We start from the raw sequence: 14,409 nt of genomic DNA on the forward strand, positions 1-14,409 counted from the left end.
AGGCTACCAGAGGATAGCTGTTACTTATGGGTGGCGGTGTGGTGCGGTGGCACAATACAGAGCTGCCCCGCTGTGTCCATGCCCTGGCGCCTCCCCGCAGTCACCATGTGCCTTGGGCAAATGTAGGCCTCAAGTCCCAGACACAGGCTTCTGTCGGTGGTGGTGGTGGCTGTACCTGCTCCAGGCTGCTGTGAGGGAGGGACGGGCTCTGGCCACAGACATATGCCCTTGCAGAGGACCTCCCGCACCTGCTGAGGATTGTGTACAGCCATCTGGAGGGTGTTCTCCCTTGGCCCTCCCTGTAGTCCAGCTGAGTCCACATCCTTCACCTCTTTTTAACTCTTCCTTTCTTACAGAACCTTGACCTGGAGCTGCAGTCGGGCTCGAGTTCTGCCTCCTATGCAGTTCCAGCCATCCTCCACCATGCATGATGGTGTGTTTTCCATTATTCTTCCTCCCAGAGCACTTGCACCCACCCTGACGGTGGTTCCCCATGGTCAGATTGAGTATCCCTTATCTGAAATGCTTGGGACTAGAAGTGTTTCAGATTCTGATCTTTTTGGATTTTGGAATGTTTGAATATGCATAATTAGATATCTTGGGGATGATACTTAAGTGGAAACATGAAATTCTTTTAATATACACCTTATACACATAGCCTGAAGGTAATTTTATGCAATATTTTAAATATTTTGTGCATGAAACAGAGTTTTGACTGTGACCTGTCACGTGAGATCCATTGGGGAATTTTCCTCTTGTGGTGGTATGTTGGTACTCAGAAAGTTTCAGATTTTGGAGCAGTTTGGATTTTTGGATTAGGGATGCTCCACTTGAATATCCTTTTATATACAACACATAGTCAGTGCTCACTAAATGTATTGCATGAATGAATGAAAACCAAAGGTCAATTTACTAAGCGTGCTACTATTTCAGAAACCTCTTTTTCCGAATTTGATTATATGGTCAATGGTTTAATATTTCAAGTGCTCTGACCACGTAATGGTTATTACCACACTGTGAAGGTAGCAGGGTGTTCCGTGATTGCTGCCCCCAGAGGACCTGGAAGTGCTTGCTGTACTTGCGTTTTCTGGAATGGAAATCATGGCTTATTCCCGGGAGCCCCCAGCGGGGGCTTTGAGTCTGGTGCTAAGCAGCAGATGTGCAGATTCCCACAGGGCGTACCTGAGCCCCGAGAGGGGGCGTCGTAGCGCACAGCGCACTCATTTCCGCATTCCTACCCCGCACAGCCAGTTGTCACAGCCATCCTCCAGTAAAAACCACAAACCAGTCAACCTCTAGGAAACAGGTAGGAAATCTAGAAAAAGCCTCAGGTGTTCACAGCATTCTTTAAAGATTCTTTAAAAATTTTTGTGATTGGAAAGACTGCTTCCTGTGCCAGAGAGTCTCTCTCTCCAGCGCTTTTGCTTCTGAGGTTGGTAGCTTTCAGAAAGACTGCAATGCAGCGGTTACCAAAGTCCTTGTTAATATGGAAACAACCCGTGGTGAAGCCTTTTGCTCCCCTTCATAACTGCTGACTGTTGCCTGCAGTCGGGAGGAGGAGATAATGAAGGTAATACTCCTCCGGACCTGGCAGTTTAGTGATTAGAACGGACGCGGTTCTGTGAATGCTGTGGCTGGCACAGGCATGTCCTGCAGCAGCTCTGTCAAGTTACTGATGCAGTGGGCTTCCTGGGAACGTGAAGCTGAAGATGTCTTTGCAGTTTGTGCACGATAATTTTGTTTTCATCTCTGTGTTCAGATGGTGGATTATAAGAAGGTAAGGGGCTTTACAAATCATGCATGTGTGTATTTTAAATGTTTATGAATATCCCTAGTCAAGGTAAAGAATGATGATTGAATAGACCTCTTTTGAACCTAAGAAATAAAACTTTATTTCTTGTTAATGACAGTTTTGACATTTGAAGAGTTATCTTAGTCTTGACAGATGCCCTATAAGTGAATTATTGAAGATGTTCTTTGAAGAGATCTGCTTTTTCTTCGATTTGCTAAACATAGTTGAATTTCAGAGATGTAGATACGGATGGAATATATTTGTTTCTTTAACTTAAGCAATGACAGTTACATTAATCTGGACGGAACTTTTCATCTTAAAAAATCTCAACCACTGGCTGTAGATGATGAATTCTAATCTCCTTAGTTCTTATTTTGCCTTTAGAAGAGCATTTTCAGATGTGTGGAGCTCTGTGCTTATCCGTGGGGTGAGCTGGGTGCTACCTCCAGCTGCTGCTCTTCGTTTATCTTAGAGGGAGGCCAAGAGTCAGAGCTGAGATTTATTTTGCAATGAATTAGTGGCCCCAGACGGTATTAAATGCATTATGGGTGGTAATTTATATGTCCAATGCCAAGAAATATAATGTTGGGGTTACCATGGCAACTGCTTGCATTCTGAGAAGCTCGTGAATGGGTTCTGAACCTTCTGGCGTTGGAAGTGAGCTTTTCCAGCTGAGAGCCTGCATTCGTGATTAGTGTAAATAAATTCAGCTTTCCGTATGAAGCACATCCTTTCTCTTAGCTTACCAGAGTAGTCCATTGAGCTCAGTTCTTTCTCTGGTGACATCTGCCTTGGTCTCTTGGTTCCTGGCAACAGACTATGGCTGAGACATAGTTTTCAACTTCAGGCTGAGGAACTAGCGCGCGTGTGTCTCTCTCTCTCTCTCTCTCTGTGTGTGTGTGTGTGTGTGTGTGTGTGTGTGTGTGTGTGTGTGTGTGTTGGCCTACTACCTCAGTCCGTGGGCTGTGTAGAATGGGACTGGCTCATCCGTGCCTCCTGAGAGCTGGCAATGCATGATGTCTCCAAAAGCACAGTTGCAGCCGCATGTGCTGGTGGGCCCCTGGCACAGCTTTCTATCCATCTGAAGGGCTTGTTTCCAGTAACATTTGCTAGGACTCTTCCTGGGAGGCAGCCCTGCCTGTTTCCAGGATATCATGGGGATTGGTTTTGGGGAGGGAGGCCCAAGTTAGAAAGACCCATGTTTTAAATGTCAAGCTTGTGAAAATAATAAATGAGGGCCTATTGTCTTCATTGCCGAAGGTCTGTTTGCTGTTTGTTAGAAATATATGTAGCATAGGCCAGGGATGGTGGCTCACGCCTGTAATCCCAGCACTTTGGGAGACGAAGGCAGGAGGATCGCTTGAGCCCAGGAATCTAAGACCAGCCTGGGCAAAATAGCGAGACCTCATCTCTACAGAAAGATAAAATAAAATAAATAGATGAAGAAAACTAGTTTCCCTTGTGCATTTAAAACAATGTTGACATGATTGCCAGGGACTGAAATGTCTCTATGTGATTTCAGGGGCCTGAGGTTGGAAGGTCGGAGCTTGGTGGTTGCTGCCAAGGCGGCAGCTCCTAGAGGGCCTGGCCAGACAGTGGGAGAATTTTTCATGCTCTGTAGAATTCATTCTATTTGTTAATAAACATTGAGATTATAGAATTTAAATGATGAACTTGAGGATAGACTGGCCTTCAGGCACACAGTGGGCATGTTGCTGTGGCTCACCTGTAGGCCTCAGTTAAGAAGCTTTGTCTAATCCAGTCCCTTTATTTTACAGATGAGGAAAATGAGGCCCAAAGAAGTGATGCCACTTGGTTAAGGTCCCAGTGCAGGTCAGAATCAGATCTAGGATCAGAAACCTGGCTCCTGGCTCCTGGCTCTCTACTCTTCTAAGGATCGCTGTCCTGACAGAAGAGGTTTGCTCTCAGTTAATTGTTGTTCGTTCTTTTGCTTTCCTTTTGTCAGAAAGAGGCCTGTAATAACAACGGGCATCTAATGTAGACTCTGTAATTTTAGAATTTTAAAAATTCTTGTCTTCCCTTCCTCTGGTTATTTATAGAATTTCTACTCAATGTGCTGGAGTCACCCACAGGAGGGGCAAAGGGCGTGACCTCTGCCCTTAATGCTGTGTGCTGTGATGGGAGATGGGTGCATAGCCGAACCTGCAAACTGGAATGTTGAGATGAATTCTGGCTTGACACCTACATTGCTGCTAGTCGGTGGTATTCTGTGTTCTCGCAGAGAAGCTGCAGTCCCCAGCAGTTACCCAGGGGTGAATCTCAATCACCACCTATTAAATCAAGGTCATGATACTGTATTTACTAAGGCAGGACAACATCGTAATTTAGGCTCAACTTACAAGTTGCAACTTATTACAAGTAATGAGAGGTTCGGCTTACAAGGGTTGAAATACATTAGCCAGATTCCATTGAACCCTGGTTTTTAATTTTCCGATCTTGAAAGAAGACTGAGATTTTACTGTATAACTCACTCAGGGTGACATTGTGTTTTCCTAAGTGTTCTCAGTGATATCTCCCATTCTCCCTATTCTTCTCACATGGGACTTTGACAGAGAGGTGCGCCTGGACTGGGTGTGTGGCCTCCCTCACCCAGCAGTATGGCACAATGGTGCTATATGACTTCTGAGTTACGTCCTTAAAAGGGTGCAGTTTTTGCCTGGATGTTCTTTTTGGGGTACTTGTTTGCCATCCATATGGTGAGGAAACCCATCTCGCCCACACAGGAGGACCACACAGTGAGTAGGGCATTGACATAACAAGATGACTTCTGTTTTCTGAGTAACTTCCACCACAGTGGCGAAATTGTGTCCCCAAGCTCAGCAGGCAGAGGTAAAACAGTTTTCAAAGGAAAGGATGAGATAGGCTCCCAGTTTACCACATGGTGAAGAGAGGCCTCTGGCTCTTCCAAACTGTTGCTGATAGAGCGTGGAGTGCTGGGACTTCGGTCAGGCCAGGTCCTGCCACCTCACTGTCCAGCTCTCCCGAGTGCTCCTGGCCTGCCCTGCTCTCTGCCCAGTGCTGCCTGCTGCCCTTACATGGGGTAACCTTCTGTCTCCCAGCCCCAGCCTTGGGTCCCATTGCCCAGAATGCAAGAGCCTTTCTTGGCTTAGAACTTTTAACTCAAAACCATCTGTTCTTAGAGGGTTTGTTTTCTTTTTTTTTGGCCTGGGATTTTGAGAATATCTAACAGTGCTGGACAGTTTTATCATTCATCATCATGGGTAGTTTGTTTTATTACAACTTGCAGCTTCATATCTTAAAACAAATTCATTTCTTGCTTTCAGATTTGCTTATCTAAAAGTTTTGTTAATAATAGTAACTTAGCACAAAGCTTCTAATATATGAGTTGATGAAAAGCCTCTCCTGTATCACCTTTAATAAGGATAATTTTGAAGTGTAATTTAATGCCCAGAAGCCAGTTGGTACTGAGATTTAATTTTGTACTTGGAAAAGAAGTATGAGAAGAAAAGTGTCCTTTTTTCCTTAAATTTTTTTTTCTTAGTTGACATATAAATTTGTGTATATATTTATCATGTACAACATGATATTTTGAAGTATATATATTATGGAATGGTTAAGTCTAGCAAATTAGCAAGTGTAAAGATAAACTCACAGTTATCCTTTTTTGTGGTGAGAATACTTTATATCGATTTTCTTTTTTTTAAACATAAAATCTTTCAGCAAAGAAATCTACTTTCTCAGCATTTTTCAAGAAGAAAAGTATCTTTTTAACAAATACGTTTTCTAAGCCCTGCTGGTCTGCAACCCACTCCATTCAGTTAATATTTATCAAGCACTGACCAGGCGCAGTGGCTCCCAGCACTTCAGGAGGCCGAGGCAGGTAGATCACCTGAGGTTAGGAGTTCGAGACCAGCCTGGTCAACATGGCAAAACCCCGTCTTTACTAAAAATACAAATATGAGCTGGGCATGGTGGCAGGCCCCTGTAATCCCAGCTACTCGGGAGTCCGAGGCAGCAGAATTGCTTGAACCCGGGAGGTGGAAGTTGCAGTGAGCCAAGATTGTGCCATTGCATTCCAGCCTGGGCAACAAGAGTGAAACTCCTTCCCCCCACCAAAAAAACATATATTTATCAAGCACTACCTACACATACACCCACTCTCTGTCTCTCTCTCACACACACACACTAATAGACATAGCAGTAATATATATTAAGCATGAATACAGCAAGAAGTTTGATATCCCAGAATTAGAACAGGGCTTTTTTCCTATATAATCTACAAAATGAGATGTTGAATTGATATTTAATACTAAGCTACTTCTTAAGCATTTGATTTTTCTTACTGCATTATGTTTCTAATTTTAAAATCTGAGAATTATGGGAAATAGGTAATTTCTACTTATCTTTCAGATTATAGATTAAATCGTCCTCTCTTGGCGTGGGGGAGGTCCCCATATTCACATAAATGGGTGTGACCTCCATGTGCACTGCGCACTTCCCTTTGGTACTTTTCGTCTCACACACATGTATGTACACCCTGCACAGACACATGCCCTCTTATTGCTGGTGTTGTGTCTTCTTGCCTGTGGACTGTCAGCTCTGTGAAGGGGAGGTTTCTGTCTTTCTTGTCCCTCTCCCTTCTGTGGCACTCAGTACCTGTTGGGTTAGTGAATGAATACTAGACACAGACGCTTTCCTTGACGGTGGTTGGATGATGTAACCTTTCCTTATAGTACTTTTTCAGATGTTTTCAAATTCAAGAAATCTTTTTTCTATCACTAAGTTACTACTTTTCCAAATTATTGAATACTTCTATTTTCTTCTGCCTTTAAGGAGTAGGAAACAACTAAGAACAGATGATGTCTCATGTTCTGAATGGATCCTTCCTTCCTTTGCTCTTCTCTCGAGTTCTTTCTCATGCAAGTGAACACACCCATATTGTGAGGGGTAACAAATTTAAATGAGTATAGAGATGACTGAGGAGAATGAGGTAGTTTGGAAAAACTAGAAAAACCTGCCTGAGTGCTTTTGATATTTTAATTTATACGCAATTCTTTTACGTTTCATTTTTCTCAAGACAAATGCCAGACTGTGGAAAGGGTGCTGTCATTTAAAAATATTTGGGCATGTGGCCGGGTGCAGTAGCTCACGCTTGTAATCCAGCACTTTGGGAGGCTGAGGCGGGTGGATCACGAGGTCAGGAGTTCGAGACTAGCCTGGCCAACACTGTGAAACCCCGTCTCTACTAAAAATATAAAAATTAGCTGGTCATAGTGGCACCTGTAATCCCAGCTACTCAGGAGGCTGAGGCAGGAGAATGACTTGAACCCAGGAGGTGGAGGTTGCATGGAGCCAAGATTGCACCACTGCACTCCAGCCTGGGCAACAAAGCTAGACTCTGTCTCAGGGGTGAAAAAAAGAGAATATTTGGGCGTGCATACTGCCAAAGGCGATTTACAGACTCAGTGCTATTCCTAGCAGATTACTGAGGACCTTCTTCACAGAACTAGGAAAACACTGCTTTAAAACTCATATGGAACCAAAAAAGAGCCCAAATAGCCAAGGCAGTCATAAGCAAAAGAACAAAACTGGAGGCATTCTGTTATGCAACTTCAGACTATACTACACGACTACAGCAACCTAATAGCATGGTACTGGTACAAAAGCAGACACCAGTGGAGCAAAAGAGAGAGCCCAGAAATAAGGCTGCACACCTACAACCATCTCATCTTCGACAAAGCTGACAAAAGCAATGGGGAAAGGACTCCCTATTCAATCAGTGGTGCTGGAACGACTGGCTAGCCACATGCAAAAGATTGAAACTGGACCACTTCCCTACACCATGTACAAAAATCAACTTAAGATGGATTAAAGACTGAAATGTAAAACCCAAAACTATAAAAACCCTGGAAGACAACCTAGGCAGTACCATTCTGGACATAGGAACTGACAAATATTTCATGAAGAAAACACCAAAAGCAATTGCAACAAAAGCAAAAAAATGACAAATGAGATCTAATTAAACTTAAGAGCTTCTGTACAGCAAAAGAAACTATCAGCAGAGTAAACGTACATCCTACAGCATGGGAGAAAATATTTGTAAATTATGCATCTGACAGAGGTCTCATATCCAGCATCTATAAGGAACTTAAGAAACTTAAGAACTACAAGAAAAAAAAAAAAACCCATTAAAAAGCGGGCAAAGGACACGCACAGATGCTTTTCAAAAGAAGACACACGTGCAGCCAACGAGCATATGAAAAACAGCCCAAATCACTGACCATTAGAGAAATACAAATCAAAACCACAGTGAGATAGTATCTCATACCAGTCAGAATAACTATTATTAAAAAGTCAAAAATAAGATGCTAGTGAGGTTGTGGAGAAAAGGGAATGCTAATACACGTTGGTGGAGTGTAAACTAGTTGAGCCACTGCGGAAAGCAATATGGTGATTCCTCAGAGAGCTAAAAATAGAACTACCATTCAACCCAGTAATCTCATTACTGGTTATATTATTCAAAGGAATATAAATTGTTCTACCATAAAGATATGTACACATGTATGTTCATTGCAGCACTATTCACAATAGCAAAGACATGGAATCCACCAAAATGCCTATCAGTGGCAGATTGGAGAAATAAAATTTGGTACATTTATATCACAGAGTACGATGTAACCGTAAGAAAGAATGAGATCCTTCTGTCTTTTGCAAGAACATGGTTGGGAGCTGGAGGCCATTATCATCAGCAAACTAATGCAGGAACAGAAAACCAAGTACTGAATGTTCTCACTTATAAGAGGGAGCTAAGTGATGAGAACACATGGACACAAAGAAGGGAACAACAGACAGTGGGGCCTACTTGAGGGTGGAGGTTGGGAGGAGGGAGAGGATCAGAAAAAATAACCACTGGGTTCTAGGCTTCGTACCTGGGTTACAAAATAATCTGTACATCAAACCCTGGTAATGGGTTTACCTGTATAACAAACCTGCACATGTACTTCTGAACCTAAAATAAAAGTTAAAAAAAATAATTTGGGCACGAAGACTCATGCCTGGAACACTAGCATGTTGGGGGGAGGATCGCTTGAGGCCAGGAGTTTGAGGTTACACTGAGCTGTGATCGTGCCACTGCACTCCATCATGGGTGACAGAACAAGACCCTGTCTCTAAAATATATACATGATATATACATTTGGTGGGTGCTTTGGTCCCAACTGACTGATCATCTGGGGCAGAGCCAGTGCCATGTGTAAGGTGTACTGCCTGCACACAGCACAGGAGGCTGGGGCTGGCCAGGGCCTGTGCACCTGCTCCCTCTGTGCCTGGCTTGTGGATGCCCCTGACTCGCTGAGTCTTTTCTGAAGTTGTTTAGCAGCACTGCCACTGCTCTAACCTATATTTAAAGATTTTTTTTTCATAATCTTCTGGCAGAAAATTTTATTAGTGTAGCCATTTTATTTGTATAATGATTGTTGAGAATAGAATATTTTATGTTCAAGATATTGATTAATTTTTGGAGAAACCTAAGAGATTTGATGTTACATAACAGATCTCTATTTAAATTCATAGTGTAAACTGCAGTGAATCATTACTGTATTAGGCAAAAGCCAACATTGCAGAATATAGTTTATTTGAAAGGTCGCTTAGATGAAAATTCCAGGGTGATTGGGAAATGTTTTACACTTTTGTATGTGTGATCATTGGATGCTACTCAGGAAAAGTTTGTACTAGTGTGTCTAGCAATTGTAGCAAGGTGGGGTAGGTGGCCACATTTGATTATGAAGTAAATTTATTCTAGAGAGTTTATGTAGCATGAAGAATATTAAAATCAAAGAAGTGTTACACTACACATCTTAAACTTTTAACATGACTCTTATCTAGCTGTAAAAATATGACATTTTGTGTTTTAGGAATAAAGTAAGTATGCAGTGGTAATGAATGATCATGATTTCAGGTGAGTAAGACGTTAGGGAAACCTGTCACAGTTCCACAAGCAAAAATGAAAAAAATCGGCCGGGCGCGGTGGCTCAAGCCTGTAATCCCAGCACTTTGGGAGGCTGAGACGGGCGGATCACGAGGTCAGGAGATCGAGACCATCCTGGTTAACACGGTGAAACCCCGTCTCTACTAAAAAATACAAAAAACTAGCCGGCCGAGGTAGCGGACGCCTGTAGTCCCAGCTACTCGGGAGGCGGAGGCAGGAGAATGGCGTGAACCCGGGAGGCGGAGCTTGCAGTGAGCTGAGATCCGGCCACTGCACTCCAGCCTGGGTGACAGCGCGAGACTCCGTCTCAAAAAAAAAAAAAAAAAAAAAAAAAGAAAAAAATCTCACTGAAGTATATTGCTGCAAATGGCTTCTTTTCCCCAAGAATAGCTTTAACTGACTGAGTAGCACAGCATAGTCATTCCATTCTCCCCTTGCTGTTTCCTCCTCCTCAGCCAGATGCATTTGGATGATCCTGTTCAAAAGTAAGCTAAATAATTCTACTCAATTTTCATATTAGAGTAGCTAGAAATTAACTAATTTTTGTGTTTTTTTTTTTTTTAATGAAGGTCTTGTTCTGTTGCCCAGGCTGGACTGCAGTGGTACAATGATAGCTCGCTGCAGCCTCAACCTCCTGGACTTCAGCCATTCTCCTGCCTCAGCCTCCCGAGTAGCTGGGACCACAGGTGCATGCCACCACACCTGGCTAATGTTCACATTTTTTATAGACACGGGGTCTCACTGTGTTGCCCAGGCTGCTCTTGAACTCCTGGCCTCAAGTGATCCTTCCACTTTGACCTCCCAAAGTGCTGGTATTACAGGTGTGAGCCACCGTGCCTGGCCTCCAAACAATAATTTAAATGATGTGATAAAGTTTATTTTAGCCTAGCCGAGATCTTAAAATCTTTTTTGAAGTCAGGAACTAGCCTTATTTGGTTCAGCTCCCTGGTGCTGCCTGGTGCATCAGTTTATGAATGTCCTATATTAGTCCTAAGGGAGTAAACAAACTCTGGCTATGTCAGTGCTGAAATTCAAAACAATAAAAAAAGATACTTGGTTTTAAAATGGGGTTGATGCATCTATTGGGCTTTATTGATATTTTGGAAATTCTGAGATGCGTATTTTGCCTCTTGCTAAGGAATTAGATAATGGTGCAGGGTTTGAATTGACAGGTGTCAAAGCCAGCAAAAATACTGTGGTCAAATTGCTGGGTCTTTGAGACCTGGGTTTTAGTCCTGTTAGCTCTGACTTTGGGCAAATTGATCGATGTAATTGTTCTAGTTACTCAACAATCCAGACCCTGGCCAGCAGAGTTGGAGCGTTGAATGATCTTTCTAAAATAATTTGAGTGTACAAATGGCAAATCTGATTTAACAGCGTAACTGTTGATTCTTATGGCACAAGTCAGTGAGCCTGCCTTTGTTGCGGCAGTCGCAGTGTGATAACAGACATAGAAGTTAAGAACACTGACTCGAGGTAGACCACTCTGCCGCTTAGTAATGTATCATGTTGTGAAGCTGCTGAATCTTCGGATTCTAGTTTCCTCATCTCTGTAACAGGCAAATTTGTAGTTGTGAGGAATAAATTAATAACTACAAGAAGTAAATTAATAACTAAGACTAATATGTGTCAAATACATACTATGTGACCAGCATCATTGTAAGTGCTGAGGATACAATCCTGAACAAGACACATTGCTGTCTTCAGAAAGCTCACAGATAGAAGAGAGAGAAGGAAGCAAGGCAAGTACAGGCTTGTAAGTGTTGTGATGGGTGTCCTTATAGGACCAGGATTTCAGGAGGTAAGGTCAATTTCCCTGGCAAGGGAGAGTTAGAGAAAAGATGCTTGCAGGAGTTTAATTCAGCAAACAAGTGGTACCTGCTGGGTGTGCCTGCTATCCTGCTAGGCATTGAGACAACTGGATAAATTTAGCATGATCCCTGCTATAAAGGAGCTTAAAGTTTAGTGGAAAACCATAAGTCTAGTGATAAATAGTAGTTGTCAAGATACTTGAATGGAGTCTTGCAGATGAAGTGTTTGACAGACAGTGGAAGAACAAAAACCCAGAAGGAGACAGTCGTTGCGGCTGGAGCAGAGTTTGCAAGTCCACTCCTGGTGAGGAAGGGGATGCTGAGCCAGCAGGGTAGGGTCGACTCACACCCAGAGGCTGTCTCAGAAGCAGCAGATGCCAAGGGAAGTGTGTATTGGAGCGGATATGTTGTGAATTTGATGGCGTCTGATCGTTAACATTGAATTCCTTGAGTTCTAGACAATTTCTTCATGATAATTACCCCTTTAAATTTCATAATCTTCATTCCCCCGCTAAATTTAATACCATAACATTTTTTATTTTAAAAACACCTTTTTTGTCAGTACTTTTGAAAACATTTTCCTGCACCAGTGCCTTCTGTGAAATGAACACTGTAGAGAATCTGTGGAAATTGGCTCATGGTTGAAGCTTTCACTGTCATATGGATGAGTCCTTTTGCTTGCCCAGTGCCCTCCTGGCACATTGATGAGGTAGGATTGGGAGTTAGGAACGCCTACAAAATGAGCAGGCTAATTTCAAAAGGATGCTAATCCTGCAAAACCAAGAGAGAAGCTTATTGGTTGGTTTGTCTTTTTTTTTTTTTTTTTGGAAACAGTCTCACTCTGTCACCCAGACTGGAGTGCAGTGGTGTGATCTCCGCTCACTGCAACCTCCGCCTCCTGGGCTCAAGCAATTCTGCTGCCTCAGCCTCCCGAGTAGCTGGGACTACAGGCGCACACTACCACTTCTGGCTAATTGTTTGTATTTTTAGTAGAGATGGGGTTTCGCCATGTGGGCCTGACTGGTCTCAAACTCCTGATCTCAAGTGATCCGCCCATCTTGGCCTCCCAAAGTGCTGGAATTACAGGCAGGAGCCACCGTGCCCAGCCATTATTTGCTTTTAGTTGAACTTGTGTGTTTGGAGACCGAGCACTTACTTTCACCAGTCAAGAAATTGACTTGGCAGCAGTTGCTGCAGGTGGCTGTTTTTGGTCTACTTCATACTGTCAGTGTGTCGCCCAGATACTATATAATTACTCAGTTATTTTGCAGTCACAACATCTTTGTGTGTCTGTATTTATTTAGTAATTAGAAGAAAGTTTTTATGTTCTCATAGTATCTTCATGCGTACAGAGTGCTTTTGTTTACTAATTTATATCCATTTGATACACATCTAATGATTGCCTCTAATGGGTATATGTGGGAACATGCACATTCCTTACTGTTAGTTCCTAATAGTGAGAAGTAATTAGAGCATAATGTTTCACATTGAAGTCATCTCTTTTTCAAAGACGTCTCTGAGAATGAAAACATTAAGTTTGGCAGTTGTGATAAACTCTTATAGTGATAAGGTATTAGTCTAATTCTGCTTAGTAAGAAAGTTATTCCTGGAGACTTCTATTTCCACCATGATGGAATTAGAGGTGATTTACGCCCCCCCAGGACTACAGTAAGGCAAGTGAGGTGTTTGCCTCAGTGCAGAATTTAAAGGGACACCCAAAATCTCAGTAATCAAGATTATTAATATTTTAATGCAGTACTTTAAAAAATCAAATTTGATACAAAAAAAATCCATGATGAAAAACAAAATTATTTTTTATTTTTTAAGGCAGGGTCTTGCTCTATTGCCCAGGCTGGAGTGCAATGGAGCAGTCATAGCTCACTACAGCTATGGTAGTACAGCTAGGAGGGCTCAAGTGATCCTCCCACCTCAGCCTCCTAAGTAGCTGAGACTACAGGCACATGCCACCACATCTGGATAATTTTTTAGTTTTTTGTAGAGTGGTGTCTCACTATGTTGCCCAGATTGATCTCAAACTCTGGGCTGAAGCAGTCCTCCCGTCTTAGCATCCCAAAGTGCTGAGATTTTTGGAGTCAGCCACCACGCCTGGTCCAAACCCCAAATTTTAAAGACAGGATCAGTATTAATGATTTTTTCTTTTTGTCTCAAGCTCCAATATGGCTTGGCCTGACACCATTATTGATACTGTATATAAAATTGTGGTATTTTGTACCTCCTGGATTTTTTCATTAATTTTGATTTTATCTCTATTACTGAGTTTTTTGGGCACTCGATTAAAAATTTGTGCCTAAGGCAGGTATCACACTTGCGTCGCCCTAGTCCCAAATTGACTTCTGTCTTAAACAACTTGAAAACCAGACAAAATATATGAAGTAATAGTTTTCATGCATTTGACAGAAGGCTGGTTAGGACCGTGTTCCTTGAAATAAAGGGAACAAATGAAACAAGCCCTGCAGTATTCTAGCTCATACCCCACAGCACGAGACTCAGTATATTCCAGATCATACCCCACAGCACGAGACTCAGTATATTCCAGATCATACCCCACAGCACGAGACTCAGTATATTTCAGCTCATACCCCACAGCACGAGACTCAGTATATTCCAGCTCATACCCCACAGCACGAGGCTCAGTGTATTCCAGATCATACCCCACAGCACGAGACTCAGTGTATTCCAGCTCATACCCCACAGCACGAGACTCAGTACATTCCAGCTCATACCCCACAGCACGAGACTCAGTACATTCCAGCTCATACCCCACAGCACGAGACTCAGTACATTCCAGCTCATACCCCACAGCACGAGACTCAGTA

At 42.7% G+C, this 14,409-nt stretch overlaps 1 protein-coding gene across 12 annotated transcripts in view; it reads left to right on the forward strand.

Annotated features, from left to right (window-relative positions):
* The window catches only part of TRAF3 (TNF receptor associated factor 3), a 139,827-nt gene that overhangs the window by 50,612 nt on the left and 74,806 nt on the right, over positions 1 to 14,409 (forward strand). For 6 of the 12 annotated variants that reach the window (XM_045397031.2, XM_045397035.2, XM_045397038.2 and 3 more), the window contains exon 2: positions 3,571 to 3,709. The exons of 4 other annotated variants lie outside the window; for them this stretch is intronic. The gene's annotated coding sequence lies outside the window, so the exon portion shown is untranslated. Of the gene's footprint in view, positions 1 to 1,249; positions 1,778 to 3,570; positions 3,710 to 14,409 lie in introns of those variants that run through there. 2 more of the 12 variants (XM_073998303.1, XM_073998300.1) reach the window with 2 other exon arrangements.

This window comes from Macaca fascicularis, chromosome 7 (assembly GCF_037993035.2).
Source record: "Macaca fascicularis isolate 582-1 chromosome 7, T2T-MFA8v1.1".
Lineage (NCBI taxonomy): Eukaryota > Metazoa > Chordata > Mammalia > Primates > Cercopithecidae > Macaca > Macaca fascicularis.